This window comes from Symsagittifera roscoffensis, chromosome 2 (assembly GCF_963678635.1).
Source record: "Symsagittifera roscoffensis chromosome 2, txSymRosc1.1, whole genome shotgun sequence".
Taxonomy (NCBI): domain Eukaryota; kingdom Metazoa; phylum Xenacoelomorpha; order Acoela; family Convolutidae; genus Symsagittifera; species Symsagittifera roscoffensis.
Window position 1 is genome coordinate 71,302,790 of NC_087063.1, and position 19,579 is coordinate 71,322,368.

Consider the following 19,579-nt stretch of genomic DNA (forward strand, 5'->3'; position numbering starts at 1 on the left):
CCCTGATGTTTAATTTGAAAATATAAAAAAGTAATCGCATTAACTGGCCGGAAATGGGGCCCAAAACCTGTATGTGGTGGCTTTCATTCGCAGTGTATGTTTTATGCTCTGAAACTAGTTTAAATGCCCTGTAGATTCCAATCGAGATTGCGGGGCTCAGGTGCTTAACATTACCCGCAATTGCTTATGCGACATGCTAATTGAGCTCTGTGTTATCTGATACGCGGCGGTGTTTGCCTACCCTTTAGATTCGGGGCTGCTCAGACTGTGACGTCAATTGATAATAATGCTCCTTTCTCTTCAACAACATCAATAGGGGCCAAAGAGGGGCAAATGTCCGATGGTGAGTGAAACTCCCCTCCCCAAACAAGTAAAAAAAATGGGATTATGATAGCATCAGGCATACCCAAGACTCAGTTGTGTTCTGGAATTTTTTGTCTGGGACCGTTTTTGGAAGTTTTTGCCGACCTTTTTATAGATCAGAGCCATTATAATATTTTTTGATATCTGCCGCAGCATGTCATCAGTCTTGTTTTACTCAAGTAAAAAAAAACTTACCTACATTATACCACAAACTGATTCAATGAAGTTTTTGTGCTAGGCTATTTTCTGAATTTCCGCACAAGCTTTGAAATAATATTTTGAACTAATATAAATCATTGCCAGGAAAAATACACCAACCGGAAGCATTGCCCTAAAGTCAGTTCTTTTTTCGGAAGTTTTAACAATCAGTTGGTTGCACAAGGTCGTACATGTTATGTTGGAAAGAAGAAAGATGTAAAATTTAAGACGAATATAAGAAGCTGGTTTGAAAACAAAAGGGCGCATTTTGAGCTGAAATACCAAAATGGAAGCAAGAATGGTGTGTGGTAAATATAAAAAATGACCCACTTCAACATGAAATAGAAATTCACGCCATGCGCATATGTTTGAACACATTGAAAAAAGCAATTCGAAAAGGACGCATTTTTTAATCAAACGAAGAAGCCATTTTATTGAGGATGAGATTAATAATGAGGTCTGAGAACAATTCGACTCAGTTTACTGACCACAATTTGCCTCAATTTGTAACAAATCAAGGGGGGGGCTCCCCATCTGGATGCCCAATTTTTCCAAAGCTTTGGTTTTATTTTATGACATCCATTTCTAGGCTACTAACAATAAAATTATTCTGAAGGCAGCTTTGGCGCCAATATATTCCAATCCTGAGAGAGTAAAGCGCCAAAAAACGTGATTTCTTGGTCAAACCAAAAACTTCTAACAGAGCCAATTTGGCTCTTTTAAAAGAAATAGCTTTGAGTACAATTTTTTTGCAGAAAGGGATTTTGATAGTATGTCGTTCGATTGGATAATTAAATGAAGCTGACAAGTTATCTAATTTAATTGAATCGGCCTTGAAAGTCAATTTTACTGGAAGAGCAATGATAGTCATCTATCAATACGGTAGCTTGCGAGCTGCGATCTAAATTCAATGTTCCTAGATTTTATGAACCTAATACTGTTGCTCTCAATTTATAACTTTTTGTATAAGAACCTGATTAATCACCGAAACATAACTATTAAGTGGTTACCAATTGCACTATCGGCATGTTAAGACCCTATTCTGAAGCATCGGTAATCATTGTATGTTATTTCTCACAATCAGCAATATCGAAAGAGCCCACTGAGCATACCATCGTTTTGGCATAAACATTCTAAAGACCCCCAAATGCAATGGATCAAATGAATCATAATTTCAGTTTTTAACTTGGTTTTGAAAGACGGTCTATCTATATCTTGAGCATGGAGAATTTTGACCAATTAAGAATAGCCAAAGCAGTTGAAACGTTTTTGAAACGTTTTTTTTTCTAGAATACATCTCGTATCAGGACAGCCCTGAAAGTTTGGACAGCCCTTCAAAGACGATGAAAAGGTTATGGCTTTAAAAATTGTTGAAAACGTAAAACAAATTGAAATTGTATCACACAATACTTGATATGGCGCGTGGGGGATGAGCAAATACAAAAAAAGGATAGCCGATTGCTGTTCAAGTAGCACAGAATGTTCCGACAATAATCTTAAAGAATTATAAATTTTTTTTTGTTCAATTTAGTGTTTTTCTGCGTGGTGTGATGTAAACTAAAAATTAGAACTGACATATATTCGACGGAGGTAAAAAAATTATTCCAATTCGAAATCAGTTTTTCTAAAATGTTTAGAATTTTTGAACTTTGTGGTTCCCAAAACTGCGCCAGGTAAATAATTAAGCTTAATTAAGCTTAAATAAGCTATCGTAAGCCTGCACGCCCAACTCTTCAGCTCGAAATTGTTAGACCGAAAAGCTAAAACTTCAATACGGTTGTTCTCGACACTGAGAAAAAACAATTTCAAAATTTTCAATCCCGTTCAATTCACGGCTAAAATGAGTTTAGTATGATATATCACTCAACTTATTCCGATGATTACCTGTGGTACCTGACTTTGTCTGGAAAACAAAAAGAAAAAGAGACTAAAAGACACCCGAATACAAAGTTCCTACCCATTTTAACGGCCGGAACGAAAAAAAAATCACAAATTATTACGGCAATTTGCAAACAGCGGGTTTTTACTCGAGATAATCAAGAACCTACAAGATTTATCACTTGATATTTATCAAGTTAATATGGAATTGTTCGAACAATTTGAAAAATGTGGAGGAACTTTGTGATCGGGTGCGTTTTAGCTTTAATTTTTTTTGCTGTTTCTCACGCAAAATCTGGTGCCACGAACAATCATTAAAATGGGACGACTGATTTATTCCGCTAAAGCCTTCTCAGTGGTAAATCAAAAGAATTTGAAAAAATTCTCAGAGGCGAGAAAAACTAGTTTAAAGTTTTTGATTTTTGGTTTAATTTCAAAGAATTAAGGTGATTGTGCAGGCTTACAAAAGCTGATTTAAGCTTAATTTAAGACGTGAAAACTTAATCAAGTTATATTTTAAAGTTTTTAGCGCCAATTTGGAAGAAATGAAATTTAAAAAAAAAATCAGTCATTTTGCTACAAAAAATGTTTTCCAACTGGCCTACTTTACAATGATGGTCAAATACGCCCAATTTCTATTTTTTATTTCTAAAACTACAATGATTTGAAAAAAAACTTTTAATGACCAGGATTGGAACATTGTGTGCTACTTGCACAGTAACCGGGAATCCTTGCTTAATATGTAACTCATTATGTAACCATTATATGTATTTAATTTGTAATCACTTCATATTTGTAACGTGATGGTTAATTCTCCATTTCTTTATTTCAAAAGATCTGTGCGACAGTGAACTCGGATCATAGCTTTCAGACTACCTTATTAGCAGTTGATCATCAGGGCCGATCCTGTTGTTTCACCTGTTAGGCTGATCATCAAAAAAGTATTTTCTTAAACATATCAGTTTCTATCGCCAAGTCCTAACGCATGACAATCAGCGGCTGGCTAAGTATTTCTGAGAGTTGATAGTCCTCGGTTGATAGTTCTGTAATTGTTAAATTATATTTTTGTTTCTCTCTACTAGCGTTCTCTCTTAGCTGAGTGTCTAATTGAACAGATACCTGACAGAAAACGGATCTATATACACCCAATGGTGATCTCCCGGGAATTTGCAAATTTACCTAATCCGCACTGTATTTCCATGTATAAAATCGTGTATATTTGAGTTTTATTGTCACCGCCTATGCAAGTGAAAAACAATCAATTATAATCAACTAAAATAGGATTAATTTGCTGTTTATGAATAAAGCAAGAAATTCATTGCAGATCCATTATAATGAATTATTTCTCACTTTTATAGCTACAGGGAATGAACCACTATCATAATTGGTTCCTTCTTTTTTTTAGATGCGAAATTGAACGCATACGGATGCGAATTACAGCGCTCGTTCGTAAATTTTAAATTTCGTTGAAATTCGGGTAGACTTTCGATAGGTAAGTATTGTACCTTTAGTCTTTCTATCCACTCTATTCTGGTATTTTGTACAACAATTAATTTGAGTTTCCTAATATACTTAAAAATTACTGTTGTATCGGTACTTATACTGTTATGGAGAAATTAATTATTTCTTCCTTTCTTTCTTTTTTTTAAAAACAAAGTTGTGGAGCTGTTGCTTCAATCTAAATTTCTTTTCTTTTCTGCGCAACTTTGTTTTTTGTTACTCATTTTATGTTACTCTGTTATGTTGCTTTCAACCATTTCTTAAATTCACTTAGAAAATTGGGGCTATGGGATTGAAACTAGGAGGTTGACAATGTTTTTATGTATTTTTTTATAAGTGTTTATTTTAGAAGAAAAAGCGCGCAATAAAAAATAACAGTTTTCCAGCAAATACTTTCTAGAAGTATCCCAAAGATGGTCTTTTTGACATGCTTAAAAAAATTAAATTTGGAGGTGGATATCAATGAATGTATTTAAATATGTAGTTGTTCCGATTTTCAAAGAAAACAAACTTTTATGCACGGTGTGGTTTTTTATTTAGTCAATATTTGCCGATCGAAATAATAGTTTTCAAAAAAAAACTTTTTATACCCCATTGAAGATATTGACTTCTTGAGTTCAAATGAAAAAAAGAAATTTTGTCTCCGGTTGTTTTTTGTAAAGTTCTGGGGGCTTGAAAATTGCCAAAGTGGCAATGTTCTGGACTAAATTATTCGCGCTTTGAAGAGTTTTTTCTAAATGCTGGAAGCGCAACTTATTCCGCATAGTTTGGAACAATATCGCTTCAAATTGAATTGAGGCTAGCTGCTAATATCGTATGATTGAAAGTTTCACACTTTGATATTGTCCAAAACTTTTAGGTTTTCAATGTTTTTTTACCAAAAACTATTCGATATGAATTGCGGGACACTCGGAACATTCAGGGCTTTGCCCTGATATACGAGCAGTCTTTTAGGTTTTTATCTATGTATGTAATTTTTTTTTTGGCCAAAATCTTTTAAAAATATTGTTTTTGATCTGTATTTTGAAATACTTGACCAAAGAAAAAGATCTGCTTAGGGTGGGGGTCAAGAATTACAACGCTGGGAGGATTGGTTTTCGGTGGGGAGAGAGTTTAGAGACAAACGGTGGGGAGATAGTTTGGAGGGGGCAAGGGGCAAAAGGACAAACCTTGAGGGGGTGATAATGGAATCGTTTTGCAATTTTAAAATGCTTAGGTCTAGAAAACGAGTAATTCGTAAACTCGTTTTGCAACGTTTTTTAATTACTAATTTGATAATTATAGAAATAATTGCAAAATTGCACGACGCGAAACAAAATATTGTGGGTAAAAAATTGATTTTAATTGATTTTAAATGGATTATAACTAAAATGCTGATTTAAATTAACCGGACAAAACGCGTTAAACTTGAAACTTAAAACGCTTTTTTTCTCAAATGGGGTTCAATTTAGGTGAAAACTTATTAGGACAAAAGTTGCTTAAAATTTTTGTAGAATTAATATGTGTAATTTGTTTTGCACAATTCGGGCCCAAAATTTCACCCCAAAAGTGGGTCATTTTCGCTTGTCTTAGTTAATCAAAATTTACGCCAAAAACACCCAGTCGATCACAGACATATTCATATCAAAGTGAGCCCGTTACGTAGCCCAACAAACTTTAGGAAGGGTATATTCTCAAAAAAAACTGCAAACCGTTTAAAAATTGTTTCTAAATAAAAATTTGGTGTTTTATTTAGTTAAAACGTACTTTTTTGTCTAACAAACAAAAATAAAATAAGTTATACAAAGTCTTGGAGAATATGACCTTGTTAAAGTTTGTTGGGCTACGTAAGGCGCTCACTTTGATATGAATATGTCTGTGATCGACTGGGTGTTTTTGGCGTAATTTTTGATTAACTAAGAAAAGCCAAAATGACCCATTTTTGGGGTAAAATTTCGCAAAACCAATTACACCATACTAATTCTGCTAAAATTTTAAGCAAGTTTTGTCTTGATAAGTTTTCACCTAAATTCAACCCAATTTGAGAAAAACGCGTTTTAAATTTTAAGTTTAACGTGTTTTACCCGGTTAATTTAAATCAGCACTGTAGTTTTAAATTTGATAAAACAATGGACCACAAAAATCCGTTTCAATTTTTTTTCTCCTTTTTTAGATTCGGAAAGTGTCATTCTGTTGAATTTTGTGTATTTTTTGTCTGCAAACAATTTAATATTATTATTATATTATTAGTAGTAGTTGTTGTTCAAGTCTTTCGGGTTTTTTGTACACCATCGTCGTCCCCTGACTCATCACACATGCTTGTTCTGTCCACTAGTGCGGGTTCTTCCTGAATACCCTGTCAACCCAATGCACAATTTCTTGTGAGCCATTTCGTTGATTTTAGTATTATATAATTGTTTTTAGGAAGCTCATATTTGTTTTCAAATCTGGAGCTTCATTTAGGCCACACCGTATAATGATCGCACTCACTGGCACGTCTAATGACTGGGTATACTCGCCTGGATTGCTGACTGCTTTTTTGTCTTGGTTTCTTACCTTTTTTGGGTGTTTTTGTACGCTTGGCTCAATTGTTGGGCTAATTTTTCGTGCAAACGATTGAAAAGATTTCCTTTTCCGCCCTCGTTTATCTCTTTGTTCGACTTACGGTGGAGTCGGCTTGATATCCAGTTCAAATTGCCTAGGTTTTTATTTCGGGCTACCCACGCTTGGTTTGCTTTCCAATCATCATATGTCTTTTTCAAGTTTCATAGGCTAATCTATTGCTGTGGCTCCCAGGCTCGCTTTATCGTCTTCTTCCGTGCTTTTCAAAAACAAATTTATTGTGATGTGTGTCAAGAAAGATCTCGTTGCCATTAACTGTTTCCGTTAATTTTTTTTTCCTGAAAATTTTCCTCCGAAACATGGACTCGGGTTACCTCTCCATGGGAGTCCATTTCCGGTCAGGGGAAAAAACCATGTCAGAGTCTTCCAGGGATTACCCTGGGCTTCCTGGAAAAGTCTAAGAGTCCAGGCCTGAGTTTCGATGTTTTTTGGTTGAACTTTTGATTAGCAAAAAACTTCATTTGTAGAATTTCGAGTTTAACAAAACATAACTTTTTCTATGTGGCTAGATGGTTTGTACATTCTTCCTAAAAACGGCGTTAAAAATGGACTACGTTAAACGCCAAAAAATTACGTTTTTGCATGCAGTTTTATTCTGAAACTGCTTTTAAGCCTGAAAATGATTTTGAGGTTATTAAAAATTTAACAACATTTTTTGTTAAAAATTACTGATTTCCTGGTTTTCCTGGAAGAATATCTAGCAGGTGTCCGGACCTGGTTTTCAAAGTTTTTATATAGACTTCTTGACAGGGTTTTTGGATGGCCCTTGGCAACAAATCCAGTATTACCCTGGACTCTTTAAGTTTCTGGCAGAAAATTCAAGGTTTTCCTCTGTCTATGTAACTCGGGCACTTTATGTTTCGACCGTCTCAAACAAAAATTGGTGTTCCGACCGTGCTCATCCGAAACAAATGTGCTCGACCGTGCTCAAACCAAGCAAGATATGTTTCGGCCGTGCTCGACCGAACTCTGGTATGTTTCGACTTTCAAACACTATGATCCTTTTTAAAGTTAAACGTTATAATTTATGGCTTTCGGATGAAATCGTAAAATGCTTTTTTTCTATCAGAATGGAATGATTAGAGTTTTTTGCAATTCAAATGCTTTCGAGATACACTTTTTCTATTTTTTTTCTACATTTTGGGGTACTGGTTAGCAATTTGAGTCAAAAGTATCTAAAGATATGTTGTTATTTGAAGACATTTTTTTTTATCCGGGACCAAAACAAGGACAACACGCGGCAAAACTAGAAACTTTGGTTGGTCATCGAAGATATAGTTATGGGTGAGGCACATCAATTAGATATCGCAGCCATGGAACCTGATCAACAAAGAACCCCCAAAATTGACCGCAACTCGTCCAAGCACAAAAACGGAGAAAGACGATGAGAACCTTTCTCCGTTAAAAAAGTGCGCATAAAGCGGTAGGTTTACGCTTCATATCGGCTGCTACCATTCAACTTCTGGGGAGGCGATCAGAAGAGCATACGGTATAATGCTCTTCTGAGAGCCTCCTCAGTGGTCTCGACTTAGCAGCCGATATGAAGCGCAGTCCAAGAGCTTTATGTACAGTTTTTTTAACCGAGAAAGGGTATCGTTGTCCTCCTCCGTATTAGTGCTTAGATGAGTTATGGTCAATTTTAGGGAGTTCTTTTTGAGGCAGATCTTTGGAAAACAACTGGAAGTTATTTCTTAACTATCTGGAACAGACTCACGGTCAAGGACGATCAATTGGTGATCAATTTTTGCGTGGACGTTCCAACATAACTCATGTTTTGATTTTTTAGGAGCCATTATTATTGCAGTAATATTATGAGATCAATATCACCAGTAGCGAATTTAGGGGGGGGGGACGGACGCCCCTCCCCTCGGGGATTCGACACCCAGCAGACCCAAAGTGTCCCCCCCTTTGTACTATTTTGAGATATCTACTTTTGGCTGACTGACCTTAAAATTTTCCTAAAAGCACCTTGGGTGCCAATCTATACTAATTTTGAGGGGCGAGCGCGCGCCGAAAAAACGCGATTTGTTGGTCGAAATTTTCCAAAAAGTGCCTAAAATGCCTTTTTTTGGCCTTTTTTCACAAATTTGCCTTCGGCGCAGAAAATTTGGTCAAATTTGGGTCTTTATAGTGGTTTCGGAGAGCTCACAAAATCAATTTGGTCGACCTAAAAAAAAGGTCGACAAAGCTTTCAAAGTTTTTTTGATAATCCGCTCCTCCCTCCCGTCGAGAATATCACCAATTGTAATACTTTTTTGATGAGGTCTGCGTTTTCTGCCGAGATAAAAAAATCTTTCTTTTTCTTATTCTTCATCGGTTGCATTTCTTGATTTGGCTTCTTTTTTTATCTTTTCCGGCTCAAATTAACATTTTGTATCAAAGTCAACGACTTCTTTTTCCTCCCATGTCGCTTCGGAGAATCATTTTTTGGGCAAACGTTTTCAATTTTCTTGATTGTTTTGATTGGTGCACTGTTGTCTCCCCTTCTCTCTTCACTGTTTCCTCTAGTCTGGCAACTATGTCCCTTGCCTCTGCTCTTACCTGGTGTTTCTGATCTCTTACATAGGACCTTGAATTATTTACTGAAGACATTTTAAGGTAGTATATCCGAAGTAGTATAAATTGCCAGGTTTTAAGTTGATGTTTTGAATTTAATAATTATTTGTAATAATGTTTTCATGCGAATTTTGGGTATTTTTCTAAGAAAGAAAGTGTAAGCGATTCTTTTTTCTGGCGAGCGCGCTCAAATTTTTTAATGTAATATAAATTGATGTGACCAGGGAGGCAAAATATTTGAGTAAAAATCGCTCTAATTCAATTTTCAGACTTCTCAAAAGAAATTCCCTATATGTAAATATCAGAGTACAGAATTTAAAACATACTATTAACGGGTCTCTTAAATAACAGAACCTAAATTTATTAAAGTTTTCAAAAAAGAATTGGTTGTACTTAACCAAATTTTAAAACTTTATCTCTCTCATTACAAAGCCAAACTGTGCATTTGATAGGTGCACAATTTTGTGTCTGTATGTTTCTGGATTCCTGAGACAAACGTTCAAACATGTTCCAAAATGTAAGTGGATTCCAATTACAAAAGTTTCGTGGATTCCGCGTAAAAATACCTGTAACGTAAACTTTTTCGACATGTTAGTTTTTTTTGCGGATTCCGCAACGATCGAATGTAGGTAAGTGATCCGGGTTCCGCAAATGTGAGCGAATTCCTCAAATGTAAGTGGAGTCCACAAAATTATGCGGATTCCGCTTACACATTGCGGTTTTCGCGTACAATTTGTGGATTCCACGACAGCCTTTATTCATTAATTACATATATTATTATTTGTTCATGGATAACAGAAATTGTTCCGGATTACGCATATTTTTTTGCAAATTCCACAATTTTTCCTGCGGTTTCTTCAAAGTTGCATGTTTTTGGAGCAATTTTTTTTTTGTAATACAGTTTTTTATCTTTTTGTCCATGAAATACAAAACAACAAAGAAGTCGGAGCGATGTTGTGGATTCCGCACTAATTTAATTTTGTACTGTTGCGGAACCCGACTAAAATTAATAAAATGCAGAGTTTGGCCCCGCAATGCAATTTTTTTCTTCTGTTTCTTTTTTCCGCTTTCAAAAATTTCATTTTTATTTTTTAGTCAACTTCTGTTTTACCGGTGATTTTGATTTATAAAAACAATTGCTGATGCACAAATTCTCCATCCAAGTTTGTCTGTTTTGATATTTTTTGGAAACTTTTTAAATGAAAAAGCAAACGAAATCAAATCATTTTCTCACTAGAGAAAGACCCACAAATGTTGATACTAGAGCCAGCTATCATAGAAGGCAAAGATCCTCAATAAAGTTTTTACTATTAGAAACAGCCCTTACATAGTTAAATGATGCAGTAACAGATCCAAACATTCGGACCACAGTTGAAAGTACTTTTCATTTCAGATTCACTGACGGTACGTATCAACTTAAACATATAGTTGATTCTGAAAAAGAGACAGAAGATCAATTTTATTTGCAAGGGATCAAAAATTCTGTAGAAAGAGGATTGCCTGGAAAATCTGTCAAATTATTTGACGATGATGCTAATAATCTTCAATTTGAACCAATGAACCAAAAACTAAACGGAATGTACAAGCAAGTCGGAAAATCAAAAACAATTTGTGTTTTTAAATCAAAGGCTAAGACCTTTAGCTCTAAAACAGAAAACTGCAGAACACATGATTGAGAAAACCAATCTGAGTTGAACTGAATTTATAGGTCACCTTATTAGCAAGGTTTTAATTGTTGCGATTAATTCTTCTAAAACATCCACAATAAAAAAAATGGCTGCCTTAAAATTTTGCACTGTCTAAAATCTTATATCAAGGGAAAACCAAACAGAAAAGATTTCAGCAAATATGGCAGATTGAATAAACTTTCTATATTTAAAACAGCAAAATCAAAATGAAGAGAATAAAATGCGGAAAAAAACCAAAAACAAAGGAGTTTCGTTCAAGATAATAAACAGAGACCAGAATTTTCTTACTAAAATTTCCAAACAAAAATGGTCAGCATAGAACAAATTAGGACAAAAATTTTGAAACAGCTCAATTTATCTGAATTCGAATAAAAAATAAACTATGGCACTTACTATCTCAACAACTATAGAGCAAAAACTTTCAGAGATAATACACAAATTGCTTTTCCTTCCACTTCTGAAAAGTCTGTGATTTTTGAGGATAAGTCCCCCAAGACAAAAAACCAAAGAAAATGAACAATTTTAATTTTCGAAGCGACAATACAACCAAGAATATAGAAAGCCCAGTAGTGATCCAGAGGTCGACAAACAATATAACCAAGTACAAGATAATTGTATCAACAGTAAAGATTCAAACACATCTGGATCAGCCATTATCAGTCAAATCAGACTCAAATGAAAAGTACCCATTGGATAGAGGAACAAACTTTTTATGATGCGATTGCCAATTCACCAAGGATCTACCTCAATTTGTATCATTAAACCACTGGAGACGATACTAACACTATTGGACTGGAATATCAGTTTATAATTGATCGTGAATCAATTTGAATTGCAACTATTTAGCCATTCTATAAGTAATTGTAAAAAAACAGGACAAAAAACACAAAGATGAGGTCTCAAAAATAAAGCAAACAAGACTGCTCGTATCAGGGCGAAGCCCTGAATGTTCCGACTGCCTTTTAAGGTTTATGGAGCCGTAATAACAATAAAAAAATTTAATGAAATAAAATAAAATGAATTTTTTTTTCTGAATTTGAAATTTTTAATGAAAATCATCCCCCCACACGCCATATAAAGTACAAAAGGATAAATTTCGCTCCTTGTAGCAAACCATTTATGGCAAACAAGCTTCTTTTAACCAATTTGGAACGATTTCTAAGACGTATTAACTCTTCGCTTACGCGTTAATAGCGCGAAACACATCGCTCGTTAATTGTCCCAAATTGGCCAAAATGGCAATCTTTTAACCCCCGTAACTTTACGAAAAATAATCACAGGTGAAATATATTTTCAAATTTGAGCTCAGGACAACAATACCTTTCGAATGATATAAATAATTTCCGTCAAAAATGGCTATTTAAAAAGTCGAAATTTGTCTGAAGAAAAAAAAACCCACCCCGAGCACAAATATTCCGTTACTTTCGTATCGAAAGTCGGAACAATAATACTTTACTCTATCTCATCATTCGTAGAGTGTAAACCCGAGGCTGGCTTCGTCATTCAAATAAATTATTTCCTTCAGATAATTTGATGACAAAGCTGGTTCGTCAGTGAGGGTTTGGTTTTTCAATGTCTCAAGGATACTTCCAAAACTGGGTTAATCTTTATATAAAACTGCCTTCACACAGATCGAGCAAAACCTTCCGATTTTTCCTTGAAAATCAAAAAATCCAATGAAAACTATCAAGTCACCATTTATAAATGTGTACTAGGAAATGTAACATGACTGCTCGTATCAGGGCGAAGCCCTGAATGTTCCGACTACCTATTTAGGTTTATGGAGCAGTAATAACGTTTAAAAAAATATATGAATTTGAAATTTTTTATTAAAATCATCCCGCCACACGCCATATAAAGTACGAAAGGATAGATTTCGCTACTTGTAACAAATCAATTATGGCAAATAAGCTTCGTTAAACCAATTTGGAACAATTTCTAAGACGGAATAAATATCCGCTTACGCGTGAATAGCGCGAAACATATCGCGCGTTAATTGTCCCAAATTGGCCAAAATGGCAATCTTTAAACCCCCATAACTTTACGAAAAATGATCACAGGTGAAATATCTTTTCAAATTTGAGCTCAGGACAACAATAACTTTCGAATGATAAAAAAAATCCGCCAAAAATGGCTAGTTAAAAAGTAGAATTTGTCTGAAAAAAAACCTCCCCGAGCACAAATATTCCGTTACTTTCGTATCGAAAGTCGGAACAATAACCAATGTTCAAGATCATAGAGATTTAGCCAAGGTGCTTGCTGTCTTAGAAAAATACTGGAGATATATCAGGGAAATATTATCACGATTCTTGCTCTCTATTATTCTTTTTAATTCACAGCCACAATTATCCATGAAACTTCAGAATTTGCTAGTTGTTTCACGTTCAATACTGTTGTAATATAACCCAAGACAAGAAAACAACGCTCAATGATGAGTCACCTGCTTACAGAATGTAGACTTTAAGTACAAAAATCTACCTTTGAATCATACATGACAATTATTTTTTAAATCACCAAATAGATGCATCAAAAAGTTCGTGAATGAACTGTACTTCAGGAAGTACTCTAAAATACAAAAAATTCGTATTTCAAAACGTGCGAAAACGACAATTTTCCTTTTGGTGATCTTGTACTGGACAAGTCAACTGTAATTTGGTTACCAAACAAAAATATTTACAAAGCCGAACTATCACAAAACTTTAATGCATTATCTGGAGCGAAAGCATAATTCTGGCATAATTCTGGCATAACAATCCTGGCCTATGCATCAGGAAAATACACTAAAAAAGTTTCTGTTTTAAATTTCTTGACACAGAAAACGTATCAGAGATAGTAGAACATATTTACTCCAATCTCCTGAGAAAAATAATCTTCTGAGAGTTCCAATGAGCAAAAAAATTGATGAAATTTTCAAATTTTCTTCAGAATTCAGCTTCCTTGAAAGTGATATGTCGGACGATCAATCCTATCATAACAAAGGTTCAAGACGTATAATTGCATCACAAATTAGAACAAGACTGCTCGTATCAGGGCGAAGCCCTGAATGTTCCGACTGCCTTTTAAGGTTTCATGGAGCAGTAAAACATCAAAAAATTAAATGTAATAAAAAAACATTACCTTCCCAACCAGCCGAACGTAGATTCGCATTTAACGTTACTAGTATCAAAATAGGACGTTTATTGTAATCTACAAACTGAGCGGACAGGTTTTGCTTCTCTGCAGGAATAACTTTTGAAATCGTGGGTCCTTCCAGAAATTGTTTTGTTGTTGCCCAATTCAAAAATGATACTGGACTACCCGTGTCTATAGTCATATTCAAAATATGACTAAAAATTGTCACCAAAGCCTTCAATGCTTTAATTTGGTGAGATTGTGGATTCCTTTGGACCTCAAACTTTTCTACGGTCTCGGACTTAGCAACCTTCTCTTTCTCCTCGCCGTTTCCTTCTGCGTAAACATTCGCTAATACTCGTTTGTTGATGTATTGCTCAATTGCTGCAACTGAGGTTAAATCCTCTTCTACCGCCATTATTTCATATTCGTCACAGGAATCAAAACTTTGTGTTAAATTACATTACTCTTCCGAACTAGAGTTTTCGTTTACAACTTCATTAACTTGCTGTGATCTGCACATTTTTGCAAAATGATTGGGTTTGTTACAATTCTTGCATGATTTACCCATTGCCGGGCAGGTTTTCAGGTGTCCTTCTCCAAACACTCTACCACATCGTGTACATTGTTTCTGATCTCCCTTAGGTCTTGTAGTCTTTCTGTTTTCATAATTCTCACTTCTATTCTGATTCTGACCTTGACGTCGAGGATTATACCCCTTGTTTCCAATTGCCATAACTGGTTCTTGTTTTATTTTCATTTGTGTGCTTGAAAATAGTCCCGAATTATTAGTACTCGTTGAAGTTTTTTGAAATGCTTGTGTAGTTTGCTTACTTTGTTCAAATTAAGACTTCTTCTGGAGAAAATGTTTTAAAATTGAGAAAAAATTGTTTTAAAAGTTGAGAAAAATTAAACAGCACTTCATCGTGATTATAAAAACGCGTCTCACATTGATTGTTATTATTGCTCAATTGCAAGGCGGCAAAGTGACAAAGGAAATTTCAGCGTCAAAAATACTCCCAAATAATATCAGAGTCCTGCAATGCAATTCAAAAGATCATTGGTTTTTTCTGCAACCAATTGAAAACAAATCAATCAGTTACTAGCTCTTGAAATAGAGGATGAAAACAATTTTATTTTTTTTCTAAAAAAAATTTTTAAAAGAAAACCTTGATGAAGTATCTACTCTAATTGAAAATGGCTGGATATTTACAAAGGTCATGTAAGAAAATACCTCATACAAGAGTTTACAAAAGCAAAAATTGATTTCAAAAATTAGTTTGATCTTAAAAATGATTGAATTTGCAACAACCGCTAGCTTAAAAGTCGAAACTATTTTTCAGGAGAAATATAATAACCGAGGCCTTAAAAAGATAAACACTTAGCTAAAAATAGGCGTAAAACCAGATAGATCAATCATTAAGTATCATATTTGCCGCGACGGTGTGACGACGGCCAAATGGTTAGACGACGGCCTAAAAGCGACAAGAGGGACCGCCTGGTGACGACACGGAGGACTGGCTGCACAATGTGAATGAAGACTTTGTGAAGAATTCTAGTCTATTAGAGAAGAATGCTCAGGGCTCCAGTTGGACGAGGACATGGAGGGTGGATCGAGTGATGATGTGATTGACCCAAAGGACTTGCAAGTGAAAAAGAAATCCTCCTTACACCTTCTCCGTTCCAAACTGATCGGATGAATCTTTGTACTTTTTCCATCGGATAGAGTCTGACTGTTAGTTTTTGTGGTGATTGAAGAATGGTTTTCACATCTCAAGTAGCAGCTGGCAGCAATCTGAACCACATTCCTTAGATATAATTTTATAGGAGACTTGATGAGAAAAAATAATTATTTAAAACTTCATTGCTCTTGAACAAAAGCGTCAAAATTTTTATTAGCATTTGAGTCGTTTAGGTTTGTGATACCGGATAGAACCTCGTGTGTTTTGACGTTAAAAACAATACGGGTTTCTACGATTTTAATTTAATGTTGAAACCATCTTTTATGATTAGCTTGAGATCGGTGGCTAACTGCACGCCGTTGCTACAGTAGAGAGAACTGAATCTCTTCATTAAACAGCAAAGTTCACACATGACTGACCGTGAATCAAATAAAAACATAATATAATTTATAGATAACAATATGAGCAATGAGGCCAATGCTATAATATGGTTACTGCAAATGCAGGAGCAGTTGCGGTACCACATACCCCACTCGACTAAGAAAATTTTATACTTCATTATAAAATTTTAATAATACATAGGAGTTTTAATACTCAGTTTAATAAGTTTTTTGTTTTGTTTTTATCCCTTGTGCATTTGTTACTACTGAATTGGTTTCATCATTTCTCTTCTTTCTCCTCATGTTCTTCCTCGAATTGTAGTGGAACCCGCCACTCCGCGCTCCAGGACCGATTAATATCTAGCACCTCACTGCCGAATTTTCTTCTAAAAAGATTTTTCTCCAGTAAACCAAATTTTGTTTCAACAGAATTCGTCTTATCGGCTTTAAAAGTTGCCAGTTTAATTCTGTATGCCTCAAATGCGGGCTGATTCAAATCTAAGAGATCATTTTGGTATGAGATCGACTTTACAGAGTGTTTGATTGGGTCGCCGTATCTACTGGGTCCTTTTTTCGTCCTCCCACTTCTGCGCACAGACGTTTCTCCCTCTTCTGATTCGTCTGAGAAAACGGGTGGATTATTAGAATCCTCATCTTCTCCCGTGGTCTCTTTTGAATTCAATATATCTGCCGCCGCTCGCTGTACTCCCCTTTCAAGCACTTGGTCAGCCATTCGATTCCAATCCGCTGGTGTTAAATCTTTACTGTTGAAAGTGTCTAAAATGGTTTCCGAAGATGTGTTACGTGATATTTCTTTAGGTTTGACAGTTGTATTGCTGTGAGGTGTTGAAGTCGATTGTGGAACCACCGCTGAACTTGACGATCACGCTTGTGGTTGTTGAATTTCTTCTGCTGCAGCAGCGCTCTTATTCTTAGGATTTTTTGGATTTATTTGCTTCGAATCCTTCGTTCCCCCGCCCCACTTTATCTTAGTCGGCTTGGTGAAGGGTCCGGCCGTGTTAGGTTTGGCCCTTTTCACCGCGAAGTTTAGTGCGCCATCTTGCAGTATATCTTTTGATGTAAACACTGTCGGGCTGTCCTGGAATTTATTTTTCGCCTCCTCTGGATCCCGAGTTTTCTGCTGTGGCAGTAAATCATTGTCGGACCCACTATCCTCACTTTCTTCCTGTTCTCCAGATTTCCGTTGCAATTTTTTTTGCTGCTTCTTTTTAGGCTCTTCTCCTGTCGGAGAACGACGATGGTCCAATTTATCCTGTACGTTGACCTTGGCTTCAGCAATATCACTTTTTCTATAGATGGCCCCAGCAGCTGTCTTGACAGTAGAGGGCGTTTCTGATGTGAACTTTCCCTTTAGTGGCTTCGTGAGGGTCTTTCCACTTTTCCATCTTTTCTGATCAATATAGGCGACCATTGACTTTGACTGACGCTATCTTCTGGTTTATCTTCGATAAAACCGCGCTCCCAAGAATACAACATTTTTTTTCGTAACTCGGGGTTAATCGTGCTCGTCTCCTCCACCGTAAGCCGGAGATCATTAGCAGATCTGTCCCGTCTAGTTTGGTTCCACCTGGCATTTGCCTCTAAGAGTTCCTTTAATGCACGCGCTCTCGCACGATCCTTTGCTGAGTCAACTTATTGTTTGAACAAAGGGCTCACATCTCGACTATTTTCTCCTTTCCTGGGAATTTTCAGTCCATCGCGGGACTGGTCAATGCGCGTTTTAAGTCGCGAAGCAATGAGCGCTGATCGTTCCAGGTGTTCTTTATCTAAACGATCAGAGTTTTGTAAAAATTTGTCACTTCGAATTTTAAATTAAGTTTTTGGTAATCGACCAAAAAGAGCTTCGAATGGCGACATTTGTTTTGTTTTTTGTTTACTCCATCGGAGATCGAGAATTTTTGTACTAAGACAGAGTTTTTTTGAGGTTACATTTTCGTCCAGTAATATAACTCCCAGTCTTCTCTTGATAGTCTGAATGGTACGTTCAACTGAACCGCATCCGCGATGATCCCCGACCGGACAGAATTTTTGTTCAATGTTATTGTCAGAACAAATTTTTCGCAGTGTCTTACCCTTAAATCCAGAAAATTGGTCGGTTTTTATTGATTCAGGTATTCCGTGAATGTCAATGTAGGAACGAAGAAATTTCGTCGACGAATTTCCCCCTGTTGATTTAGTTATCTTTACCGAAGGAAATTGGGAATACCTATCTATTGCTACCAGCAAATATATATTTTTTCCAGTATGATCTTCAAGTGGACCTGCATAATCGAGCTAAGCTTCCTGACTCGGCTGCGTTAGCAGCGGAAGAGGTTTACTAGCATTTTTTGGTATGATGTACTTAGCATTCTTACCGTAGCGGGTGCAACTTCTGCATTCCTCCGCAAGATTGACTCTATCCTTATGCATGTGCGGCCCCCACTGGTATCTCGAAACATCCAACATCGTTTCCTGGCCTGGGTGACCGCGATGAATTCTCTTCAATACCGCTTGCCGCAATTGCCCTGGAACTGCCAGCCTGTTGTCAACTAATATACACTCTTCCACCACGGACAGCTGGTGCCAAAGGGGATTTGTATATGGCCCCATTAATTCAAAGCTATTACGATCGTTTCTTTCGATTATTCGCCGAAGTCTATCCGTACAGGGATCCTCGTAAACTAACTCTGCTAACAGGCTTCTATCGAACAACTTGGTGAGGTTGTCGAGACTCTCTTCTCTATTCGTCTCAGCTTGACAAAAGTCGTTTTTCCTGGAGTTGTGAGTTATCTTTTTCTTCCCGATCTTACTGACTTCTGGGCTCTCCGACGGACATTCAGCAGTAAGGTCCACTTCCATTATCGGTGGTTTGTCCCCTTGCGAATTTGTGTCAAAGTCCTGTTCTCGTTTTCCATTATTTTCCATTACTGTCCGCGCTTCGATTTCGAATATGCTTTTTGGGTTATCGGATTTCTCCGCCCCAAGGGATCCCAAAATGAAATTAATTTCGTTGCTACTGGGCTGGCAGATGAAAATTTTTATTGGCCTTTCGGTTTGATGTACCTTTTTACTGTTCGCCACTCAATTTGTTGTATTTCTGAATCAGAAGTGTCCGAGTCCGGTCTGCTGCACGCTCCTCTTTTCACCATTCTGGTCCTTGAGAAAATTGTCTCTGTCACCTGCTCTGTCAATTGGTCCCTCACTTCATTCTGTCTGTTCGCTATCTTAACTATCTTCTTTGATTTGTCTGACCCCGATTGGCTTTGATCCATCTTCCTAGTGATCGCCGATTGTTTTATAGATTTATTGCAGTTTTTTCTAACTGAATCTGAATTTTTGTCCGACTGCTTGGTACGAGAGATCTTGTTTAGTGTGTTTTTCTCGTTCTGTTCTCTTTGAAAACGTGAACTTTGACCGTTTTCGTTCCGGTCGAGCTTTGTCCAGTTTTGAACAAACTGGTCGCCATACCAACCATGTGATGAGTTGTCTTTACAGTGGCTAATTTCGCTTCTTGTTCCAGAATATTCTAGAATAATAACATCAATCTTTCGATCCGTATCACTAAGCCTACTGCTCAAACAGTCGAGCGCTTTATGAAAATCCTCAATGGAAGTCACTACAA

At 36.3% G+C, this 19,579-nt stretch overlaps 2 protein-coding genes across 3 annotated transcripts in view; one reads left to right on the plus strand and one right to left on the minus strand.

Annotated features, from left to right (window-relative positions):
- Positions 1–19,579, plus strand: part of LOC134840432 (phosphoinositide 3-kinase regulatory subunit 4-like) — a 236,219-nt gene that overhangs the window by 139,792 nt on the left and 76,848 nt on the right. The window lies entirely within an intron of this gene.
- Positions 1–19,579, minus strand: part of LOC134840436 (androgen-dependent TFPI-regulating protein-like) — a 183,940-nt gene that overhangs the window by 9,005 nt on the left and 155,356 nt on the right. The window contains exon 1 of one of the 2 annotated variants that reach the window (XM_063856238.1): positions 559–859. The exons of the other annotated variant lie outside the window; for it this stretch is intronic. The gene's annotated coding sequence lies outside the window, so the exon portion shown is untranslated. Of the gene's footprint in view, positions 1–558; positions 860–19,579 lie in introns of those variants that run through there. 2 annotated transcript variants of the gene reach the window in all.